The sequence below is a fragment of the Hirundo rustica genome, chromosome 5 (assembly GCF_015227805.2).
Source record: "Hirundo rustica isolate bHirRus1 chromosome 5, bHirRus1.pri.v3, whole genome shotgun sequence".
Classification (NCBI taxonomy): domain Eukaryota; kingdom Metazoa; phylum Chordata; class Aves; order Passeriformes; family Hirundinidae; genus Hirundo; species Hirundo rustica.
This window is the reverse complement of record NC_053454.1, coordinates 28,318,855-28,342,582: the sequence shown is the minus strand read 5'-3', so window position 1 is coordinate 28,342,582 and position 23,728 is coordinate 28,318,855. Positions and strand designations below refer to the sequence as shown.

Here is a 23,728-nt window from a genome sequence, read left to right as displayed (position 1 = left end):
ATGAAAATAATGCTTCATTTTATAAGATAATTTTAAAAAATCTTTTCATAATTACAAATTAAATTATCCTAATATCCCTCTGAATAAAACACCTTCGTTTTCCTGTTATCACTCCCCTTAGACTTCTGTGAACCCTGGAAACAATACCCCATCAATGCACTTAGCCCAAGCAATGTCCAAGTCTATGTCAGATTGGCAGTGGCAGCAGAGGATGGTATTTAAGGACAGCATGGGTGTCTGGCCAATTTACACAGTCTCTTCCCCAGAGATTCCCCTAGTATCCACAGTTATATTCCCTGCCTCACACCTTTGGTATTGGCTTATGAAGCTGTTGTGCATGGGTTTCTCTAATCCTTTCTTAAAACTGTTGACAGTTTTCTTTCTGTGGCAGCAAGTTTACAAGAACATTAGTTTATCTAATTTAAACACATCTTCAAGTAATTTCACTGACTGCCCTTAGTTCTTTTATTGTGGGGTTTAAAATATAACAGAATGGACTGCTTCCATTGGAAGTTGGAAGGGACTTACAGAGATCATCTAGTCCATCTTCTTGACCACTTCATTGCTGACCCAAAATTTGAAGCGTGATCTTAAACACTGACAGGCTACAGGTATGAACCACCTCTCTAGGAAGTCTATTCCAGTGTTTGACCATCCTTTTCATAAAGAAATATTTCCTAATGTGCAGTCTGAACCTCCCCTAACCGGATGAATGATAGCTCTGCAACCACTTTATCTACCACCATAAAAGTTGAACATATCTTCTTTACCCTTTAATTGACCCCATCTTCTCTGCAGTGTCTTCTTACAATCTCCAGAACTCTCAGATAAATCCCACTCTGTCCTGGTCACTAACACCTCATTTACTTGGTTTGGTAGTTCTGCGTATATACTCTAGTGATTTAGCCCCTCTGGTCTGTCTGCTGCACAGAATACATTGAGTGTGGAAATACCCTCATTACCATCAGCATTCTGTTCTGATTCTTCTGCGTAAGCCTTGCAGTTCTGGCACAGAAAGGAAATTTTACCTTTGCTCTACTTTGTTTCCAAAGAAAGGGTGATTTTCTTCACAGGAGTGATAAAATATTGCGCTGATGAAGGAGGTGGTGGAGTCACCATCCCTGGAGGTTTTCAAGGAACAACTGAGTGTGGCACTTAGGTGCCATGGTCTAGCTGCCATGGTGGTGGTGGGTCATAGGTTGGACTTGAAGACCTCAGAGGTCTTTATTTCTGGACTGATTATTTCTGTGTGATTCTGTGACTCTGCATTTGTCATTGCACATGCCAGTCAGACAGCCTGGCTATCAGTCTGGTTTGTCCACCCTATTTTTATGTTTACTCCCTCCTGGCCTTTTGGAGACACATGAATACCAACCACATCCTCTCAGGGGATTCCTCATTCTGAATCAGGTGCTCCTATTTGCCTGCTGACTTTCACCTAGCCCCTAGCATAAGTACTCCTCTACAGCCCTTTTAAGTGCCGGAAGACTGGTTCAATTTCTATTAAAGTGCAGTCTTAACAGGATGACTGAGGGTTTTAAATCTACAATTCTGAAAGTGTTGCTGCAGAGTGTACACGTGTTCCTCTAGTGTTATTCAGATCTCATGACAAAATTCGTACACACTGCTGAAATTACAGAGACCTGTAACCACCCTTCCCAATGCACATGAATCAAGCTATGCAAGAAAGCAAAAACAATCTGTTCTCAGGCCATTGGTTGGACCTTTAGCTCTCATTTCCCAAACCTGTATTAAAAATATACCACTGAAGCAGCATTTTTAGTTTTGTTTGACTATTTTATTGTTCAGTGAAATAGCTTATGAATAACTTCCTGTTATAGTTCCTCCTTTCCAAGTAATACCTTTTTCCCTAGTAATTTGCTTATCCTCATACTCCCAAAATGTTTATTGCAATAAAATTCATTGCACATATTCATCTGGCATATAAATTATGTTGATCTCTGAGCATTCAGCAAGACAAAATGAGGGTTTTTTTGCTGGGGGAAAATGGGATTTAAAAAAATTATCTAAGACTACAGGTGGGCCTGCTGTGTTTGCTTGGTAATCAGTGCTTGGAGTTGTTGCAGCTGGTGGCTTCATCTTCCTGCAAGGTTTCTCTCTTCCCAAGTAGATTTGGCTCTAGTTCCTGATCAACTCCCAATCCTTACTCTTGTGCTGCTTTTGCTGCTGACTTCTGAGGTAGCTGTCATGTTCTGTATCCTGTAACACTTTGTGCCTTCAGTCTGATGTGTGAAGCAGCATGGTAAGTACTGTTGGAGAAAAAAGAATTGTCTCTTAGTGCATGCAATGTGGCCAGTGCCTTCTCAGCCTTAAAGCTCTCCAGAGAGCTGAGTAATCATCACAATAGGATTGTTGTTTAGTGTTCTCTGCATGGAAAGGATATCTAAGCTGTTTTCAAATGTTTGATTTTTCTCCATTATTGGAGAATATCATAAGTGCTTTGCCTTCTCTTAGCCAGTTGCTAAGATTCCAGTCTTACAGACAAGTATGTAAGTCTTTAAGTGCTGGTAGGCTACAATCTTCAGTAAGTTTTATGAGGCTGCTCACTGGATTAATAGCTAAGTTATCAGTACAGACATCAGTAAATGACTTTATACTGCATACTCTATGGGCTTTACCCAAATTCAGATAATAAAGTAACGTGCAGTGATGAAGACCAGATTCTTTTTAATGCCTTAGATACAGTTTAAGGACCATTCAGGATTATATTTAAAAAAAAAACAAAAAAAAACAAAAAAAAAAAAAAAAAAAAAAAAAAAAAAAAAAAAAAAAAAAAAAAAAAAAAAAAACCACTAAACTAGATGAAGTTAAGAAGCAAATCTTCAGCAACACAACAGGTTTTAAAGGAAAAAAATATTGTTTTTCTAGTGATGTTAACCTCATGCTGCCCACTGTGCTTAAAAAAATAAATTAAAAAATAATAGATTTTCAATTAGCAAATTAACAACTCTTACAGTTAGTAAAATAAGGCATTACATGTTTTATAGTGTCTTGAGAGCCATAATTTTAATATTCTATGCAATTAGATTTTATACAAAATCTCTTCTTTCTCTTTCACTCTTTGCAAGAAAAATTATCAGAAAGAAAGGGAAATAAACCTAGACAGAAATTTTTGTCATGATTTTTAAGGGTATGTAAGTGTGTGTGCTTAATTCATATCTGCTTTATCACTTTGTATGAGAACAATTGTTCTCATTGCTTCTTTTCAATCAATAATGAACAGACTTTGAGTTTAAGGATTTGAAAACAGTCTGCAAACCCCTGGCCTTCAGATATACTTTCATGATTAATCATGTTTTGCCCAGTCATATTTTTCTAGATTTAGGAAGAGTTAATTATGGAACATTTTTAAATATCTTTGTGTGATTGGTATTTTTTAAGGACATTTGCCAGAGTCCATATTTCTTATAGATGTATGTAACAATTTAATAAACCTCTGGATTATTTTCTTACTACAAGAAAAATTTGTCATCCAGGGAAGGTCAGATGGATAATCAAAATTACTACCTAATCTAGTGATACAAAGAAAAACCTAGATCTGGTAAAAAAAAGCATAATCCAATAAAAATCTCAGCTCACTGACTGTGTAAATATTTATGCCAAAGGCAGTGATTTATGCTCAGTTTCTTTGTAACCTTACATACCGGGATTTTTTTCTCTGATTCTTATGTTCACATAGCTAATACATCTTGCAATATTACTTATTGCTACTTCACTAATTACATATAAAAAGGCACACTGTAGCACATATTAAATTACATGTCAATACATTTGGTGCTTGGCATTTATGACTTTGCTAAGAGGCTTTTATAATTTTAGTAAGCCTGACCATTTGTGAACTGTTTAAAGAGCTTTTCCTAAAGTCCAAAAATGCATGAAGTATTCCTGTTCTGCTCACTGTTATTTATGGGATCTCATGTCTCTAGATATCCCAAATTGTATTTTCAATAATTATCATGGATAGATATCAAAACTGTAGGGATTACAGCTTAACAGGTGTCAGTTAATACCATGCTTGAGTGCTGCAGATAGCCCAAGGAGTATATTCATGTCTAATTGTCTGCACTCCAGAGCACAACAGCTGCCACTTGTAGCAGATGCATCATCTGACTGATGATATTCTGCAATGTGTCGACAGGGATTTCTGGTGCAGCTGATTATATATGATTGTATTTGGCGTAGCTGCATACCCCTAATAGACGCTGTTATCATTGTTCCCTGAACACTGGAATACTTTAGTCAGCTGTTTGTTATGCCAGCTATAAGGAACTATTAGCCAAAAACTTTCATGAAGTTGGCTGTTTACTAGACCATATAAAGTGAATCATTGACCTGAATGAACTAGTGTCCTCATGTCAAAAATACACTACAGTGGGTGGAAACAACAGCCTTGGCAAGAAGCCTTTATACAGAGATGAGGAACTCTTCTAATTTTTATGGGTAACTGCACTAATACTGGACTAGCAAATAATAAGGTAATTGTTCTAGGAATCTGCACTGCTGCTACCTGTGTGGGTTTTTATATAAAGGTCTCATTCCTACAACAATCTTTGCAGCATGACTGTGGTTGCCAGGCTCTCATTTCCCAAGTCTTTTGCATGGCATTATTCAGAGAGAGAGATGGAGAGAGGAAAGAAGGAGGAAAAAAAGAGAAAAGAAAAAAATTATCTTTAGCGTGAAGACTAACTTTGTTATACACTTTATAATCTGTAATACACTTTAAAATTATATATGCAAGGAAACAAAGAGGTCTTGAAGAGATATTAATCACTGACAGATTTAAAAAACAAAAAAAAAGACTCGTAGATAGAATCGAAGTTTTCTAGAGTATGACTTTGAAGAAAGCTTGGAAAAAGCAGGGAGAAAAAAGTAAAATTATAAACAGCTTTCAGATTTGTCGGAGAGCAAACTCATATTTTTCTCATATGTCTTCATCCAGATTCTTGATTTTTATGAAAACTTATTCACTGATCATTTCCAAGAAAGATTAGAAAATATATAATGACTGACCCAACACATGTCTGACTTTTTTCCTCCCTCTCCAGTTCTACCCCGTTCTATTCTTTTTCAAATCAATGTCTTCACTTGGAACTAATATAAACAGTTCATAAACTCAGACTAGGTTTTCTTGATTCCTTCTTTTTATGGCAGAACTCCATCTTTAAAACAAATATACAAGAGAGGGTCTACAATATTAACCTTTACTAACTTTAAAAGGAAGAAGTTCCATTCATAGAAACCACTATAAAACAGAATTCTGGTAGTGGACTGGGAAGTTAGATGAACCACTCTCAAACTGTTCAATACCTTTCTTACAGTTTTCAGCACCCAGGAATGAGCTTTCAGATATTATTATTTTTCACCACATGTAAATTTCTTGTATTTATTTATTTCTATTAAGTTAATGAGTGGAAGAAAAAAAAATATATAAATCCAGGACTTTTTTTTCCTGTAAAATTACTGTAGTAAAAGTTTTGGAAGAGAAAATGTCAAAACATTTTTAGCTGATGAGGTCAAAACAGTCTGAATTAAGAAATAATTGAGTTATATTTGATACCGGAGTAGTTTGAGGAAAAGTGATTTTGAAAGCCATGATAGATAAGGATAAGGGAATTGTTTGCAGCTTCTTCTCATAGGTGTCCTGGATAGATCTCATACCATGCAGAGTCTGATTTTCTGATTCCCAGAGGCAGATTAGTCTCTGAGTAAAATTTTACAGATTGTTCTTTATGCTTAATAAGTTTCCTCAGCACACAGAAATTCTTAAGTTGGAACTGCATTGTTCTTAGACAGTTTGCTTTGCTCTCATTGTATTTTATCTTAGGAATGACAAGCACGTGAAAAAAATCAGGTTCTATGTATTAATTATTATGTCGTAGAATAAACCCTTCAGTTTTATCGTAGCAGAAGTGAATAAAGAGAGTTAACAGCTGTATACAGAGCTGACTGCAGTTTGACATTCTTAGCTGTAATGGGACTTCAAGATATATCAATCAAATCAACCTGTCACTCAGGGCCTTAGACAAAAGAGTGTGTGATATCTGACGTGACTCAGTATTTTCAGTTCCCATAGCTAGAAACTCTTGTTATGTTTTAAGAGCCTTTTCAGCCTGAACTGATAACTCCAAATTGAAAAAGTCTGTGGAAAAGAAGAGTTGGTTTTATAAGGTCAGACTCAACTACTGTAAAAATATGCTGGATGCAATGCCAATTATGGTCAAAGTTTGTCTGCCTTGTAAGTCATTTGCTCTGCCAGGAAGGCATTACAATGGTGCATCTACACTGTGGATGATAGAGAGTCAGAGTGTTGATCTTGCCTATTGTGACTCTGTACTTGATTTCCTCCCCCAGTCAATACAGTGTAAATACAAATTAGCTCTGCATCCAAATGTGTGTCGTTCACATTCTTCATGAATATGCACATTTTGATGATATAAATCTATCGTGGGCATTGTTTGACTATGAGTAGCACTGAAATTCTCTTTTTTTAATGGGCCAAGTGTTCTTTTCCTACTGTTTACACTATCTTCTGTGAAAGTTGTGATGATAAATTCTTTTTTAGTGATTCCTCAAAGCCAGTTTTACCTCAGGCATTTCCCATGTTTATGGAGTTAAAGAATTTACCTTTCCATCTCTTTGCTAATGGTAACTCACGTTTGAGGAAGTGGATCTTCTTATCATGAGTGTTCACTTTACTATTTGTCTTTTCCTGACATTATTTAGCACTACCTTTCTTTAGCCTGTGAATACTTTCCAGTTGTATATTGTAGGAAAAAAAAAACAAAAAAACCAACCAGAGCTGTCTACCTTTTTATTTCAGTATTTATCTTCCTGCTAAATCTTCTATGTTTCAAAAAGAACAAAATCTAAAATATTTTATTTCTTTATGAGTGTCTTCCTCAAGAACCTTTCTCATTTCCTCACTAACATTATGTTTAGAGCTCTTTGCCTCTGAAGGTCTTGATCCAGCTAGGGTTTGTTCTGTTTTGGTTTAGTTTTGGGTTTTTTTAATGGTTTTAGTGTCACTTTTCCATTGCCTCCCTATACTTGCGTGCTCTACAAGTAATGATTCCGTCAGATTTTAGTCACTTTGTACTGGTATCTGGTTTTTTTTTTTCTCATTTCTATTGGGAAATAGTTTTGGGGTTTTTTCCCTTCCATCTCATATCTTATCAAGTCCCTGCTGTTGTAACGTTTGAGTCTTCCCAAAGGCGGTAATCGCAGACATCAGAGATTGGTAACCAACTTCTGTTATTACTTCTCTCAAGGAAATTTCAGATGCAACTCTGGCATGCTGTGCAAGGATTATATGCTGCTGAACTTCACTCAGAGTCTCCAGTAACCACTCTTTTTATCATATGCTACTCTCCTAATTCTGAAATAAAATTTTCAAGGAAAAAGTTAAATGCTTAGTAAGGACATTAACAAGGAGAATGGAAATATGTGTAATTTTTTTTTTTTTTTCTCATTCTTCATGCAGTGAATGGGTATTACAGTCTTTTAGGAAGTATTTTGTATTTTTATGTTCTCTGAAGCTTAGCACAAGACACTTAGTACCAAATGTTTTAAAGATATAAAAGAGACCTTTAGATTTTTCAACCTTTAGAAATTTCAATTTAGCACTTGTCACATACATAGACAGAAGAAATAGCCTTTGTCTGCTGAAGGGTATCTGACTAGATTTTGCCCAATTTGTTTCTTGTTCCAGTAGGCTATAATCTTTTGGGGAAAAAAGCCACCCTGATTTCAGACTCTGTTACCATCACCTTACCTAGCAAATTTCACAAGTTCTTAATGAATGTTTCCATCCAGAGTGCCTTTTTTATATTCTGAATTTAAGTGTAATAAATTTTATTTAATTTTTGACTACTAGTAATAATCATTATTCAATCAATTTAAGTTTTCAATAAATATGATGTCACACTGTTCTTAGTAATTTTTTCACCTTCTTTTTTGTCCAAGCAATGTAAATTCATGGAGTTTTTTTTTTTTCCCCACCAGTCCTATATTTATACCGGTCTTTCTTCTGTAAAGGTCCCTCTTTCTTTATCCTTTTGGAAACTTGATGTTCTCTCACAAACAAAAAAGACAACCTAAGATTCTGGGTTTTCACACAGGATGGTTAAGACCTCTCTCCAAGTTCTGAGATGTCTTTAGTCTCGCATCAGGAGATGTTTATGTACCTGGATTCTTGATACAACAGCAGCTTCTTGATACAGCTTTTTGGCTGTATTTGGCACCTCTCTGATTTTTACAGCTAAGGATATTCACTGTTATGATTATAAAAGCTAATCTCCATATCCTGTTCAGATTCACTACCCCTTTCCCCCTTTTTTGGACTTAAAGGTATTACTTTGCATTATATGAATAAAATATAATTGTTGCCTGGCTCTACATTACTGAATGATTTGAGTAGCACTGAAATTGACCCCTGAGGTCTGAGAGAAAGCTTCAGATGGCAGAGCTGTGCTGTCATATGTTTAGAGACAAATTTGTTCTCCTGCTTTTAGGCATGTGCCCATAAGGGAGCAGTTTAGAATCATTTGCACAGAATAAGCGTTGAAGGCAAATTATTCCGCCTCTCTCCCTTGTGGATATATTTATTTTATTCTGCATATACCTTTATTTACATGACAATAGAAGGAAAGAATCAAGGCTACTATGGCAAATAAGATAAATCATCTATACGCTATGGAAAAAATACTTCTTGCTTCTTTTAGTGTATTTTTGTCTCTCTTACTGTATGTATTGTTGTCTCTGCAAACCACACTCATGCTTCTCACAACTTTCTCTTGAACTAGGATTTTTCAAACCGATTTTGTAGAATTGCAATTGTTCTGGTTTCTGGTTTACAGAAATGTATAATAAGCAGACTGGAACATAATCCTCTCAGCCAATGATTCTGAATTTGTCCTTTACTGTTTCTTAAATTTTTGATTTTTACATCCCACTTGTTTCGCAGACAGCGGAGGCATCTCAAAGTATTCAGGCTGTAAACAACAAAACTTATAACTCAATTCAGAGTGGCTCAGATCTGTCACAGCATGAAGATAAACCTTTTCTCAGAAAGAGATATTGTCACTAACATTATTGCCTTTTGAGATAACCAGGTCAGGCTACAGGCATACTTGCATAGAACCATCATTACTAAGTTATTTTTTACTCATAGTCCATTTTCTATTCTTACCTCTAGTCTTTGTACCCAGCCTTTATACTTGGTCTATTATATTTTTAAAAATTAATGTCCTGTTTGAATGTATGCTTTCAAAGAGAAGATTATATTTTAATTTATGTTTAAAGCCTTTTGCCTGCCTTTAATAGTATATAAATAATAAAGGGGTGTAAGACTTACCTTAAGTTATTGGTTCATAAGGTAATATTTTCCTCTTTGCTTGAACTATGCTAAGTAGTACAGGCAGACATAGAGGAAATTAAAGGCTCTTCTGTGGCAGCCAGCAAACTTCAATTTATGGAGGCTTTTTAGCTAAACTGCCAAGCCCCTGTAAAACAGAAGGGAAAACCAGCAAAATATCTCTTGAAAACTACCAGGGGGATTGTCTGGTGCATTCAAAATGTCCATTCTCTGTGAACTGGGACACTTGGAATAAAAAAATCAGTCTATATTATCCCATGTTTGCCTTTCATAGTGTGTGGATAATGAGAGAGATGGAATATCTACTGGACAAAGCAAGTAGTAGATATACTTCTTAAGTATAAGCAAAGATGGAACTCCTGGCTCTAGCGAATTTGTGAAGTATTTACACACCAATTAAACTTTTGAAGGAAACCTAAATAAATTGGAATGTTTAGAAAAGGGGTTGTGATGAGGCCAGATGGATTGAAATATGAAGAGGGCTGCATTCAGCTCCTCTGGAAATACTGAAGTTAGAAGGCTACCAGGTGAACTGACAGAATGTGCCAAGTAGGTCATTATAGTAATTTGGATATTTTTTAAGGGAAGGCACAGGAAGGCAGTACAACCTTTGGCATCTGTTGCAGTCATTTTTCTAGATGGAAGTATTTGAGAGTCTTGACGTTCTACACACAAAACAAAAATCCACGGCAAGCAGTACTTAGAGGGTTTTTATATTCTACACTTCTACACTTCATCTTTTTCAACAGCATAGATTTGAAGGGGATTTTTGTGCATGTGATACTATTTCTACCCTTAATATCAGCACCAAATATAACCATCCCTGCAATTCTTGTGAATACTTTGGTCCCGTTTCCATATGTGGGAGCTCGGGGCTCACTAGAATTGGAAATCAATTTGGTTTGAAATTCTGTTTTCACCTCTACAAGTAAGGCTCTGTCAAGCTAAAGTAATATCTTGAGCTGTAGTCTTATTCAGGGGAAAAGTTCCAGCTTTCTTTGAAATGGTCTCCTTCATGTAAAGAATGGAGAAGTCTCTGCAGAAGTGCATCACATACTTTCAAAGATAAGAAAGATCTGATGTTGGCAAGACTAGTACCTGTGTGAAGCAGAAAGAAAGGGTTTCTGCAGGCTTACCAGAACAAAAATAGAGCAAACTTTAACCCTAGATCTCTCAGCAGAGAGATTAACTCCAAGCCATGGTTAATTAGGTTCCCATCACTATCTTGAAGTAACAGAGGATGATTTTTTAAAAACAAGGAGTGGTGATAACTGAGAGTAAAGATCCTGGTCATAGTGAACCATAAAATATCCAAGATCTAGGTAAAGATAAAGCCCTACCTAAAGTATCAGTACATAGGTGAATGCCACTATTAAATGCATGGCATAAAAGGAAGAATTTCTAAAATACTGGTTTTGAAAACATTTCTGTTGCATACACAAAAAGAGGACTATTTGTGGGCTCTCACAGAGACAATTGTCTGCAGAAGAGTCTCCATCTAGATATCTGAAAGACACTGGTGATGTGTTTATGCATTTCAAGAAGCCTCTTTTAGTATTATAAAGAAAAATGTTAGGCTTTGTAGAATCATAAAATAGACTGACTTGGAAGGGACATTAAAAATCATCTAGTTCCACTCTGCTTCCATGTACAGGGACACCTTTCACTGAACCAGGTTTTTCACAGTCCCATCCAATCTGGTCTTGGACACATCCAAGCATGGGGCAGCCACAGCTTCTCTGGGCAACAAGTGCCAGTGCCTCAGAACCCTTACAATAAAGAATTTTTAATTAAACCGACCAGCTTTCAGCTTGAAGCCATTCCCCCTTGTCCTGTCAGTACATGCTTTTGTAAAAAGCCTCTGCCCAAAATTAGGTGATGTGGAAGCTTGGGCATATGATTTGAGATGCTAAAACAGAATAAATATGTTAGCATTTTTTTGGAAGTCAGAAAAACTGTGTGTTTTGAGTATCTGAAATAATGAACAAGAAATTATTGACTGAAGCACCCACCACAGAAAGAATCATTGTTCTGCCTAGAAATACTCAATTTACTTCTAAATAGGAAGTAGTGTGGGCAACTTATATTTGCATCTAAAATAAGTATGGCGAAACAGCAGTGCAGATCCTCAGAGCAGTAGCACCTCTTTGTGGAAGTTATGAATTGATGATGGCTTGCTGCAGAAAACTGACTTTTAAAATTTCTGTTAGTGGTGTGCTGCCTGCATTAGCTTTATGCAGGATATTCAAAAACATCCCATCCATCTTATCAAGGCAAGAACATCCATTTCAGCAGAGTTTTCACTGTACATTCCATTGCATGTAGTAGCATCCACAAAAACATTTTCCCTGCTGAGAGCATGAGCATTCACTTCATAATGTTCGACCAACCAATTCTCTGCTGTCGGACCAGCTTACATCTCAGGGAATACCTGCTGAGTAGCTGCAGGGAGTTTGTCATGCAACCCCAGAAAAATGTGGGAAGGGGTTTTTTAAGATTCTGAAGCAATGGCTGCATGTCACAGATTGATGTCGCAGATCTGTGCTCTTAGAGAGGCATTAAGCTGCTGGTTCACAGTGACAAGTTTCTTGGAAATCATTCACAGGACTGTTGATCTCCACACACTGTCATCTTGCTGTTTGCTGTCCCCAGCTATTTGTCTTGCTGCTAGAGTGAGCCTTCAAAATGCCAAGTATTTTGTCTGAGCATGCTGAAGAGCGCTGAAGCCTTTTATCTCCAGAGTCCAGTGTTTCAAAAGTTAGCTTAGGACACAAGGAAAAAACCCTCAAAGAGATTGGAATGTAGGAAAATGAATGTGGCACCCCAATTCTGCTGTTGGAGATGTCCCACTTATGGGCAGGCTACCAGTGCAAACGGATCACTGGGCCTACACTGAGATGGTCACAGTACCTCACATTGCACTGAAATTTTAGAGACCAGTGTTTAGGCACAAGCAGATGGATGTGGATGCAGACTAGATTGTTATATCTCCTTCAGGGCAGTTTGCTGGTAGAATGTTTTGTTGTAGAGCTTTGTGGCTTATCTAAGGTTTTAATCTTGTGATCTTTCAGTCTCATATCTCTAACCTTGGTCTGTACAAACTTAGTGGATATTTTTAGCTGTGCAGAATTCCAATAATATTTGTAAATCAAGGCCCTTTTTTCTGACCTTGCCAATTTGCAAAAGGATTTCTTTTCTTCTTGTGATCAGTGATGTGAGTTGCTACCCATCTCCCTTCCAAAGCAGACACGGTAGTGTCATCAGACTGAACGAATGGCTCTGGGATGCCTGGCTTCTCAGCTGCTAGAAGTACTGGTAACTAGCTCATGGGATCACTGGCATGGGATCTCTGTTTCCCGTGCAGCCCACATGTTGGGTTCTGTAAAGTGGATCAGTTGAGTCACAGGTCAGAATGCTTCCTTCGGAGCTCTTCTGAGCTCTCTGCTCTTGCCCACTGCAGGTTCCCTACTGCCTCAGGCTCTGTACTGGCTGGTCCCCTCAGTCGTGGGAAGGTTGGGGCAGTTTCCCAGCTGCTGGTGTCCCAGACCCGATTGCCAGGGGTGGGTGATGCACTCTTTGCTGGCTCCATGGGTGGCAATGTCTCCAGGGCTACCCCAGAAGCCAGGCAGCCCAGCTGGTGGTGGCACAGCTGGTGGCCTCGATGCCCAAACTGCTGGTGTCAAAGACCTGGCAGAAGATCTTGAGTTTAAATAACAATCGAGGTGACTGCTTAGTGCGTGAGATCTCTGGGCATGCTACTCTCTGGTTTCAAGGATATTTTTCTGGGCTTATTCTCTTGCATATCATGAGTAAAGATTCAAATTACTTCTGCTCTCTGTTAATCTGATAAAATGATAGCTGTTTTGCTGAGGTAAGTTCTTTTAAGTTCTGTACATTTTATATTTCAAGAGAGATACAAATAACTTTGGAAGTGATACTGAAGGCTGTGTATTTAGCTTTGCCCTACAATGCCAATTTCAGATGAAGAAAAGGACAATGGTGCTGGTGGAAAACAGGTATGTTATTGTTCTGCTCGTGGCAAAATTATGGGAGCCAACTAGGCTGATTCAGTTAAAAAGCAGAATTTTTTTCTAGCAGGAAAAATTATACAAATATTTATTTTACTTGCTTTGCCCTATTCTGATGTATTTTTGAGTGATATTATTTGTTATTTCTCTGTGTTTATGATGAGCGAAAAAAAAAGTGATTTTAAAATTCTGCACACTTGTTGATACCAATAATAAATCTTAAAGTATTTGAAGGAAATGCACCTTCTATTATCTTCTAATTTTATCCATACCATTACTTTGTTTCAAATGTCATGTTCAGGAAAACAAGTAATTAAATTAAGAAGTTGATGTAACTCTGATTTCCTAAATATCTGGACACAGATAATATAGAGACATGCAATGTAAATGTGCACAGATAATCAGATTTTCAGCTGCTACGAATCATATAGCATGATGTTTTAAAATGAAAAGCGGTCTAGTAAGCACAGATGAACATTGACTAAGTAGACTTGAAAGTCATGAGGGTTTTGTCTGCTATTTGATAGTTTCTTGATTATTTCTCACCTGATGTTTTCAGTCCACAATATTTTGAGCAATTTAATTTTAGGAAATAAAACTAACACATGGCTACCAAATATTCTTGGGCTATGACCAATAAATTGTGGATTAAGTTGTTTTCTTTCTAATGATAAGGATTAAATGTTTGGGGTTTTTTTCCTATTCTATCTGTATACAAAATTTCAAAATAGAGAATATCAAGTTCTGAGTAGAAAACATGCAGCAGCATGTTTTATACTAAGATCACAGTTTTATTATATTTGGATGCTGCTGAAAAATGAAAGGCTGATGGAAAGTCTCATCAATATTTTTTAGCCACCTCTGTTCCAAGTTAGGCAGCAGGAATATGGAGGCTCACAAACCCTAAAAACCAAATTTGTGCAGCACTGATGCAGAAGTGCTTGAGTACTCCAGTAATAGGTGACTTGTTTTTTAAACTGTCTTTTAAACTGTTGCCTTGCACCTTCCTTTTCCTGCTTTCACAGTTCATTTAATAAGAGGGGGAGCTGCTCAATGACTGCCTACAGCTATGACCATTCCTTCTTACACCACAATATGAGCTATTTTTCACTTATTTCTATTTGCAGGGTTAGCTAAGTATCCTGAGTGAGGCTGGATCCTCTTTTCTCAAAATAGGAAACTGGAATGAGGGATTTGCTGCCACACCTGCAGAATTCCTAAATCATGGGCTCTGAGGCTTGCTTATGCCCCATTATTAGTGAGATCTAATATTTCTTCAAATTCTATCATGAAAAGATAGAATTTAAAAGGTAGAGCAAAAATATAATTAATTTAAAATTAGCGATATTTCTTCAATTTACCTAATTTTTTGCTTTCAACATTTGCCAGGTAACTTTTCTGCTCTCAATAAGGGAAATGCATCTAAACACCTGACCTTAAATGTAGTTAACTTTACATTTCATCTGAGTGTCAAAAAAAATATCTTACCCACCAAGTCATTCTTTTCCCACATTAACTCTGTGCTATTATCTTTTAAATTACTTTTGAATCGCTGACATTTTGATTTTCTTTTATTAGAACATGTAGATTTTTGCATTTTGCATATTGTTAAGAGATTTTTAGAAGTTTTGGAGGTCAGCTTTATTGCAGGTAAATCAGTTATTAAAACACTCACTTTTGTCTTGGAATTTTTTATTGGATGTTCCAGTTTAAGTATATTTACCTTTGTCAAAGCACACAATACAATCAATTACATTCATACCAATCTATATCTGGGATAATTCCACTTCAGCAGAATCATTTGCTTGGAGACATCTAGTTTAGTATGCAGCCTGTAATGCCTAGTCCTTAAACTGTATGTATCACAAAGGAGAAACACAAACATTGAACTATCAAACACTATTATTCCACATTACAGATTTTGACAGTATTGCATGATTATCAAATACTTTAATTACTTTAATTACCTATCCAGGAGGTACTCATTTAATTTACTGAGAATCAATTAACTGTACTGAGTGTCTGAAAATGGTGATTGTTCAGGTCACAGGTGATCCAAACTAAATGATGTATTAAATATTTTAAACTAAATTGCTCAAAGTGTTTTTTCAGTATATTCTTGCCTCTGATTTGTAGGTTGGGCCATTTTTATATGTACGTTCATCACTGAAAAAACATCAGTATTCAGTATTTTGATCAGATTTGAGTGTTACAGTTAAAGAAAAAATAGTACCTGGAATGAATCAACAAGAGTGTAAGAAAATGAGCAGAGAGCTACAATACAGCACTTATTGGAAGTGGATACTATGAAGCTTTTCTGATGTGTAGTCTATGCAAGTTATGGAGACTTTATAACTGGTGGTATTTCAAACAATTTCATGACAAGGGCTTAGTCTGAGTAATTTCTTTTTTTCCTCTTCAGCTCAATGATCCTGTATTAGGTGTTAGAAAATTAAAATGTTATTGGTTTCTTAGTGATAAAAAAAATATTCAATAAAGCAGTCATTTGTTTTAAGTTCTAGGAATAGTATTATTGAAATATTTCTCAGAGACACAAGGGATTCTTTGGAAATGCTCCTCAACAAGATCTTTTGTGTGAATTTTCCCTTATCCGGTTAGAACAGTTCAGCATCTTTTACTATTAGTCATCCAATTTGTGAGTATTTCTCTAGAGAGCTATTACCAGTGGTGGTGATTTGTTTCCTGGAGGAAAATGGCACTACACTATCCAATCAGCATTTGGAAGAGTGTTTCTTTTGAATCAGAAACGGTGAAAACTCAGAGGCATGAAGCCATCTGAGCAGCTCCTGTGAAGGGCTTACCTTCCTCCTAAGCCTAAGGAGCATAATACAAAGTGTTGGGACAAACAGGATATAAGATGTGGCACTTCACACGCTCAGTCAGGAGACTGGGTGTTGAGATGCTGAGAATGAAGGAAAAGAAAGATAACACTCACACAGCTCCACATGCACCCCCACACACCCACACACACCCTGCTTGAGTTGTCCCATTCTCCTCATCCACAGCTGAGGACCAGAGATTGCAGCTAAGCTACAACCAAAGAGAGTAAATGATTTTGGTTCACTGCCTGGACTCCCCAGGGTCTGGGAAATCGAACCTGGATCTTGGCCTCACAGGTATGCAAAAGAATAATGACTCCAAAGTTCCTAAGCAAAGACTATAACATGGAAGTATGTGCATTCACAACATATGGGGCCCAGTTTCAGTGCATATTTTGCAGAATTATTAGAAATCAGTGACTAACAAAAATGCCTGCAACCTTTCCTTATGAGTGCATTCAGATCAGAGGGTTTTGTGTTAATACATACGTAAACATGCTCTGTTCCTCACAGCAGTATCCAGTCCTTTTTCCATAGTTCTTCTAGGTTGAAATATCCTGAGACAATCGTGAGAGCTAATCCCAGTATAGCTGAGCAGTTACTTATTCCTGACAAAAAATTAAAAAAAAAAAAAAAAAGTGTTTTAAACAGAATTCTGTATGCAGCCTAGAGAAACTAAAAGGGAAGAGGAAATGTACAAAACCAGTTCAAAATTTTAAAACGTTCAGGAAAAGTTAGCTATCCACAGGGAAGTAGATTTTTCTGTACAAGGCTTGCTTTACTAGAATTTTTAAAATTAGACAGATAGCTTAGCTCAGTGCAGTGAACCTAAAACAGTAGGGTATATATGTATATATGACAGTTCATCTTTTCAGGTACATTAGCCCTTTAGAAGCCTACCATTATGCTTCTGGTCCTTCTGAATTAATGAAAAAAATATTTAGGACAAGAGACATATTTTTATTTGCACTGTTCTTTTGCAAATTAAAGTTGTTAAAACTTTGGGGAAAAAAAAAAAAAGGTTAGGGTTGGTTCAGTAGTTCCAATTAATTCAGTGTTTCATCAACTGCTTAAAGATTAAAGGTGACACAGATATAGCTTCAGCTGTTCTTGGATATCTGTTTTCCTGCTCCTACAGGGCCCAAAAGACAGTGCTTGAAATTAGTAAATAATGTTTATATTGAATATACATGGCAAAGTTTTGGTAGCAGAGGGGCTAAAGGAGCGGCTTCTATGAGGAGCCACCAGAAGCTTCCCTTGTGTTCGGCAGAGCCAAAGCCAGAGGGCTCCCAGAGAGACCCTACAGCAGCCAGGGCTGAGCCCAGCAGTGATGGTGGTAGCACCTCTGGGTAATGTGCTTAAGGTGGGGAAAAAAGCCTGTGCAACAGCAGCCAGAGACTAGGAGAGAAAAAGCCCTGCAGACACCAAGGTCAGTAAAGGATGGGAGGAGGTGCTCCAGGAGCTGAGATTCTCCTGCAGCCTGTGGTGCAGACCATGGTGAGGCAGCTGTGCCTCTGAGCATCAGAAGGAGCATTAGAGACAATCTATGAAGAACTGACCAAAGCTCCCATTCCCCTGCACCTCTGGGCAGGAGGAGGTAAAGAACGTGGTTGTGAAATTTAGCTTGTGAGGAGGGAAGGAGTAGGAGTAAGGTGTTCTAAAATTTGGGTTTATTTCTCATTATCTTACTCTGATTTTGATTAGTAATAAATTCAGGGTATTTTCCTCCAAGCTGATTCTATTTTGTCTGTGACAGTGACTGTTGAGTGATCTTTTCTTGCCTTTATCTTAACCCATGAGCCTTTTGTTATATTTTCTTTCCCCAACCCAGCTGAGGGGAGTGACAGAATGGCTTTGATGGGCACCTGGTATTCATTCAAGGTCAATCCACCACAGTCCAAATTTGTTTCTTAGATTGAATAAAAATTTTGTACATCTTGAATTTTCCTGCTAAATTTTAAAATGTCTCATTAATAATATAAAAGTAATCACATCTTCATTAAATTTGTTTTAATCTGTAATAAAGACTAGAACAGATGCTCATGCCCTTTGTATCTGATTGAAACAAATTTTGTCATGGAGTCACTTGCACTATTTTGGGCATTTAATAGATTACCATAAAAGTGTCTATATTGTGGAGATAATTTTAAAAAAAGGAAAAATTAAAACCACCAATTTTTCTACCTGGAGTATTACTGGTTGTCTACAAGAGCTGGGTTGCTTTTTTATTGTTGTTCCTGTCTTTTATTACTGCAAATACAGGACAAAATAATGTTATATTATTTGTTTTAAATGAGGATTACTACTTAGTTTTACTATTTTTTAAGTAAAGCACAAACGTGCCTACTACCTACACATACCCTTTTTTGGTTTTGGGTTTTTTTTTTCCTTCATCTGCCTCCAGACTCTCTATTTCTTTGAAAATAAAAACATTGGGGATACAGGCCTCATCTGAAAAAACAACGGCAATGTGAAAATTTGTATTTTAGACAACAAACACTGTGGAAAATCTTTGTCAAGAAGAACTGTTGATCTTAACCTTAATAGTTATTTTTAATACAGTGTGATGAAATCAAACCAAAATTATAATTTTTTTTATTTTGAATTATATTATATTATATTTTCATTAATTATAATTTTGGTTAAATTTTTAAAAATTGAATTGTATTTATGAATCTTTTCCTTGAAGGGCTAAATAGAAAAAAGATTATCTGAGAAGGAAGTCTGTGTGTCCTCTAATGTCCTAAAATGCCTTTCAGTTCAGTGAATTTCCAGAGATTATAAACTAGAGCAGGAAAAACTGAGTTTAATCAGAGAATTTTCAACATTTCTCTTACATTCCTTCAATGTTCACAGATAAAGCAAAGGAGTGAAAACAATTTATGTAATTATCTTCACTTTTTTGCCTTTCATCACTGCATGTTTAACTGATGAATGCAGTTTCTAATGCTACCAAACAAAGTCAAGAGGGACTTGAAAGAACTTGAACCTTTGTACAAAACTTAGTATTTTTCTGGTTTAACATTGACAAGGGAAATGTCATGTATTTATTCATGCTTACAAAAATAAGCAGTTTAAAGACTACTTAATAGTAGAATTGATCTTATTTACTGCATATTTTATATTCTTTTACATTTGCTAGCAGTAATCCATACTTTTGTGACCTTTGTGGTACATGTTTTTTTAATCCTTTTCAGCATCCATAAGGAATATAGTCAGAAATTTTTGACATAAAATCCTGGATAAGGATAGAGTAGGCAATACCCGTAAAGTGCTGGTTGAGGTTTCCTTGGTACCGTCTTCAGCCTGAAGTGGTGTCTTTAATTGGGATTGTCTACACCAATCTTTGTAGACTCATTAATCTGCCTGTGTAGAGTCAGCTGTGCTCTGCCACCGTCCTGTCCCTTGGCTTTCTCCAGGTTTTCCTCCTCAGTTATTCAGCTGTCAAACCATGGGTGGGTAGTGCTGCTTGATAAACCAGCGCTCAGACTGGTTGCCAATGCAAACAATAAACAAATACACAGAAGTCTTCGGCCTTTGAAACAAGTGAATATTGTCTGCCAAGAGGATTAGGTTCCCAGTTTTTCCTCCCTGTCCATTTCCAGTTGATTTTGCAGAAGTAACTAGGTCTGGATTAAGGCTCATAATTTTAGACACCAATAAATCTTCTAACTGCATTTTTGAGGCATTTTTACAGAAACACAAGAGCTCCCAGTGTGCAATAGCTTTTTGTCTCTATGTACATATTTTTGTATGGCCTTGGCATTAGTTAGAGCAGGGGTACTTTTACAGTAGGCTGTTGTCAGATGATAAATTTTATTTGAATGTGATTCTGCATCCTGTCCTTTAGTTTTTATATTTCTGCATCTCTGCCAAAGCTCATTGAAAAGAAGGTAGCATCTGGTAGGCTAAGGACCACTGAAACTAAGTATTAAATAATAGATACTTCTTCCTGGTTACTAAAAGTTACTAAATTGTCTGGCTTCAAAAAAAATTGTCAAATGAATTAGTTGAGTAACATCATTCTGAAGACTATAATCTTTAAGAATGAATGTGGTATGTTGAAATATGTATTGATAAAAAGATTTTGTCTACATTTATTTTATTCTGGCAGAACTGCAACCTTTTAATCTAACTTAAGGGGAAAAAAATGAAAGTTTATTAAGTTCTTTTTGCCAAAAGAGGGAAGAAAGCCAAACCTCTTTCCTGTGTGACAGCAAAGAGAGAGACAGGAACAGAAGGCATCACTAGTCATTTCACTCTCTCTTGTAGAATTCTACTGAAGGGAAAATATCACTGAACAGCAGGGAAAGTATAGAATTCATGAGCAAAAGAATATTATTTATAATCTTTTCTTCCTAGTGAAATTCTCAAAGCAGAAATCATGCATTATTACTGTAGAGACTTAAAGAAGAAAATGTCTGAAGTGCATTAACACTTTCTAGTCTAAACCATTTCCATTCCTATGCAAGCATCAGTTCTTCAATAGAGAACTAAACCTTTTCTGACACTGCAGCAGCTCATGGGAATACAAGGGAAAGCCAAAACTGGTTTAAGGTGGTCCTGCAGTTGGTCACGTGTATTTTCCTTATACCTACAGGTATTCAAGTAATATGGTTCTGAAAAACAACTCCTTAGGTAGAGTCAGTGTGGCTTGTCATTTGCTGCTAAATCACCTCATATATAGTAATGTTGGCTCTGATCTGACAGTCATTACTGTCATAACAATCTAAATTAGCTCCCTAAAAGTATTTTCTTCAAGCTTCCCCCAAGCTTCCCCATTTTCTTCAAGCTAGCCCATAAGCTTCCCTTATTTTGCTGGTTAATGAAAATTCTGTCAGCATCTCTCTTTATTTTGTTCAACAAATGAAAACAGGGAGCATCTTGTGCCTTTTTCCACTGGCCACAGTGCACTCGCTTCCTGAGCAGTTTTAGTTCAGCTCTACAAAAATTAGTAAGAATTGCACAAAAGGTTGTTGATCTGGCTTTGATTTTGCAAATTTTTTGTTATTTTACAAAGCCAAATGTTTGCGTGGTTCACAGCGTGAACACTGGTAGACTTTTTTAATGCTACTCCATGTGTGCTGGAACAATGCAAGTCAACTACAATTTTTCCCACTATACACAATGCAAGTCTGAGCTCTTTGTTAATGATTTTCATTAAAGGAGAAATTATGCTGTCCTTTAAGCTGTTTTTTGGGTGTTTGTTTTGTTTTGTTTTTTGTTTTTGGGTTTGTGGGGGTTTTTTTGTTTTGTTTTGTTGGTTTTTTTTTTAGCTAGGTATCTTTAACTTCTTGCTGAGAAGAGGTGGTTTTGTTTGGCAAAGTGAGTTTTCTTCCTCTGTGGCAGCATATTGGATAACATGGGCTTCCCTACATTTTGAGGCTTGTCTCAAATGCCTTAACAGTTAATGATACTTCCTGAAGTTTGGTTATATCTATGCAGTTTTATAATACCTATACATATATATATAGCTAATACACACCAGAGCTTTTTTTTTACGTGATGATGGATATTGGATTTCCATTTCTCTTCAACCCCTACATTTTTGAAGGTAAATGTTAGCCAAGCAAGGAAAGAGAGAACAACCTTTCCAAAAACTCATGCATCTGTCCTTGTGATAAAGATCATGAAGTGACCTGAATTTCCCAGCCTACATGGCCTGAAGTCTAAAATTGTGCTGAATCTGAGAAGTCCATAGCACAGATATTTCTGTAATAAGAAAAGAAAAACTGTTAGGATTGGTTTTTATTGGAGAAAAAAATCCAAGGCATACTACTAGTCTGGCTCTTCTGCACACTCACTTCACAGGAAATAGATAGAAAAAATAAGAGCCACATTAGTGGAAGGAGTTAGGGTGATAATAGCTGGCAGGAAATGGGACTCCAGTGGGAGATAAACAGCCACACCAAAAATTTGTGCAAATGGGAAATAACAGTCTATTGCCATTGATGTAGAGTAGATACCTTGATTCTATACTGCCTACGTTTAAAGCAGCTTATGAAGTGCACAGAGCATGCCAACCTACTCAGGTTTATTCCCAATTCAACATTACTGATTTCAGAGACTGTATGTGGTCTGTCACTGTGCCAAATATGCTAAATACTTTTTTAATTTTTTTTTAATGAGTAAGTCAATATTCAGTGTATTTCAGTTAACACATATCTAAATTGATGTGAAAATGCTTAGGGACAGGAACTGTCATTTAAAATTTTCCTTTTTTTGTGATTAGAATGCGGCAGTTAATCATTCTTGGTAACACTGTATTTTAAACAAGTGTTATGTGACATGACCTTGAAGCATTGTAGCAATCTCTTCTTAACTTTACTAATATGTCAGCTATATGCACCATAGGCATTTATTATGGCTGGACCTAATCTATAAAAGCTTGATCTGTTCTTATCAAGGAAAAAAAATATATAAAAGAAATAAATTTAATTTTGTGATAATAGATGTGTAAGCACCTGATGAACATTGTCTTTTACACTGGTTTTTTTTGTATGGTTTTATTATGTAAGAATAATTATGGTATGGAAATTACTATAAATAATGCATTGCTTTTCTGCATATAGACAAGAGATAACTGAATCTGCCAGGTGAGGTGTTTGAAGCAGCATATTTACTAAGTTGTTCTGGCTGCTGGAATTTCATCTTATTTTGTCTCCCTTGCCACTCAACTAGGGAAACAGACAAACAGAATCTGACATTCAAGAGGAATCTAAAAAGAGAGAGAAAGTGTCGAGGTTAATCAATAAGAATAATGGACAAATGTGTTGTCAGCTAAGAAGAATAAGAAAAAGAAGGTTATATCACTATTTCTAGTGTCATTATTAAAGGTATGTGTGACAAATTCATCTGAACCTGATGAGATTAATATGATCAGCATATGATATTAAGAAATACCATAATTCATTACTCATTTAATAAAAGTTGTCTTCATGCAGTATAATGGAAAATAGTATAAATCCAGAGCATATAAGCATTCTATCACTCCAGAGTATCACATTTCGTTACTGATAAGATTATTCTGAAATATGACTGACATAAACTAAAAAGCTACTACCTAAAAAGTAGATAACTCTTAACAGAAAGCCACTGCCATGGTTAAATTTAACATTCTTTTGGGAGAAAAAAGTTTCTAGGGTATTAGTCATGCTAGTATAAATCATAAGGGAAACACTTCTTTAATTAGGCACATATCCTAAAACAGGGTTACACAGAGATTTTATATAATTGAGCTATTGAATAACTCTGCCTTTCAATCTGAAACATATACTTATTTCAGTTTGGGTCAGCAATTATCTGTCAAACCTTTCAGCACTTTTCTGCAGGGATGGTCTCTATCTTTCTAATTCTGGGAAGATTCAATTTGGTTATTGGCAGAAGTTTCCAGTATTACTTGAAATTCATCCAATTAAATGAATTCCACATTTCTGGGTGTGAATGCAGACAGCCAAGAGCAGTGC

The 23,728-nt window shown here is 36.4% G+C and overlaps 1 long non-coding RNA gene across 1 annotated transcript in view; it reads left to right on the top strand.

Annotated features, from left to right (window-relative positions):
* Positions 1–2,123: 2,123 nt before the first annotated feature.
* Positions 2,124–23,728, top strand: part of LOC120753219 (uncharacterized) — a 33,848-nt gene continuing 12,243 nt past the window's right edge. The window contains exon 1 of the long non-coding RNA XR_005701021.2: positions 2,124–2,263. This is a non-coding gene — a long non-coding RNA (uncharacterized LOC120753219). The remainder of the gene's footprint in view (positions 2,264–23,728) is intronic.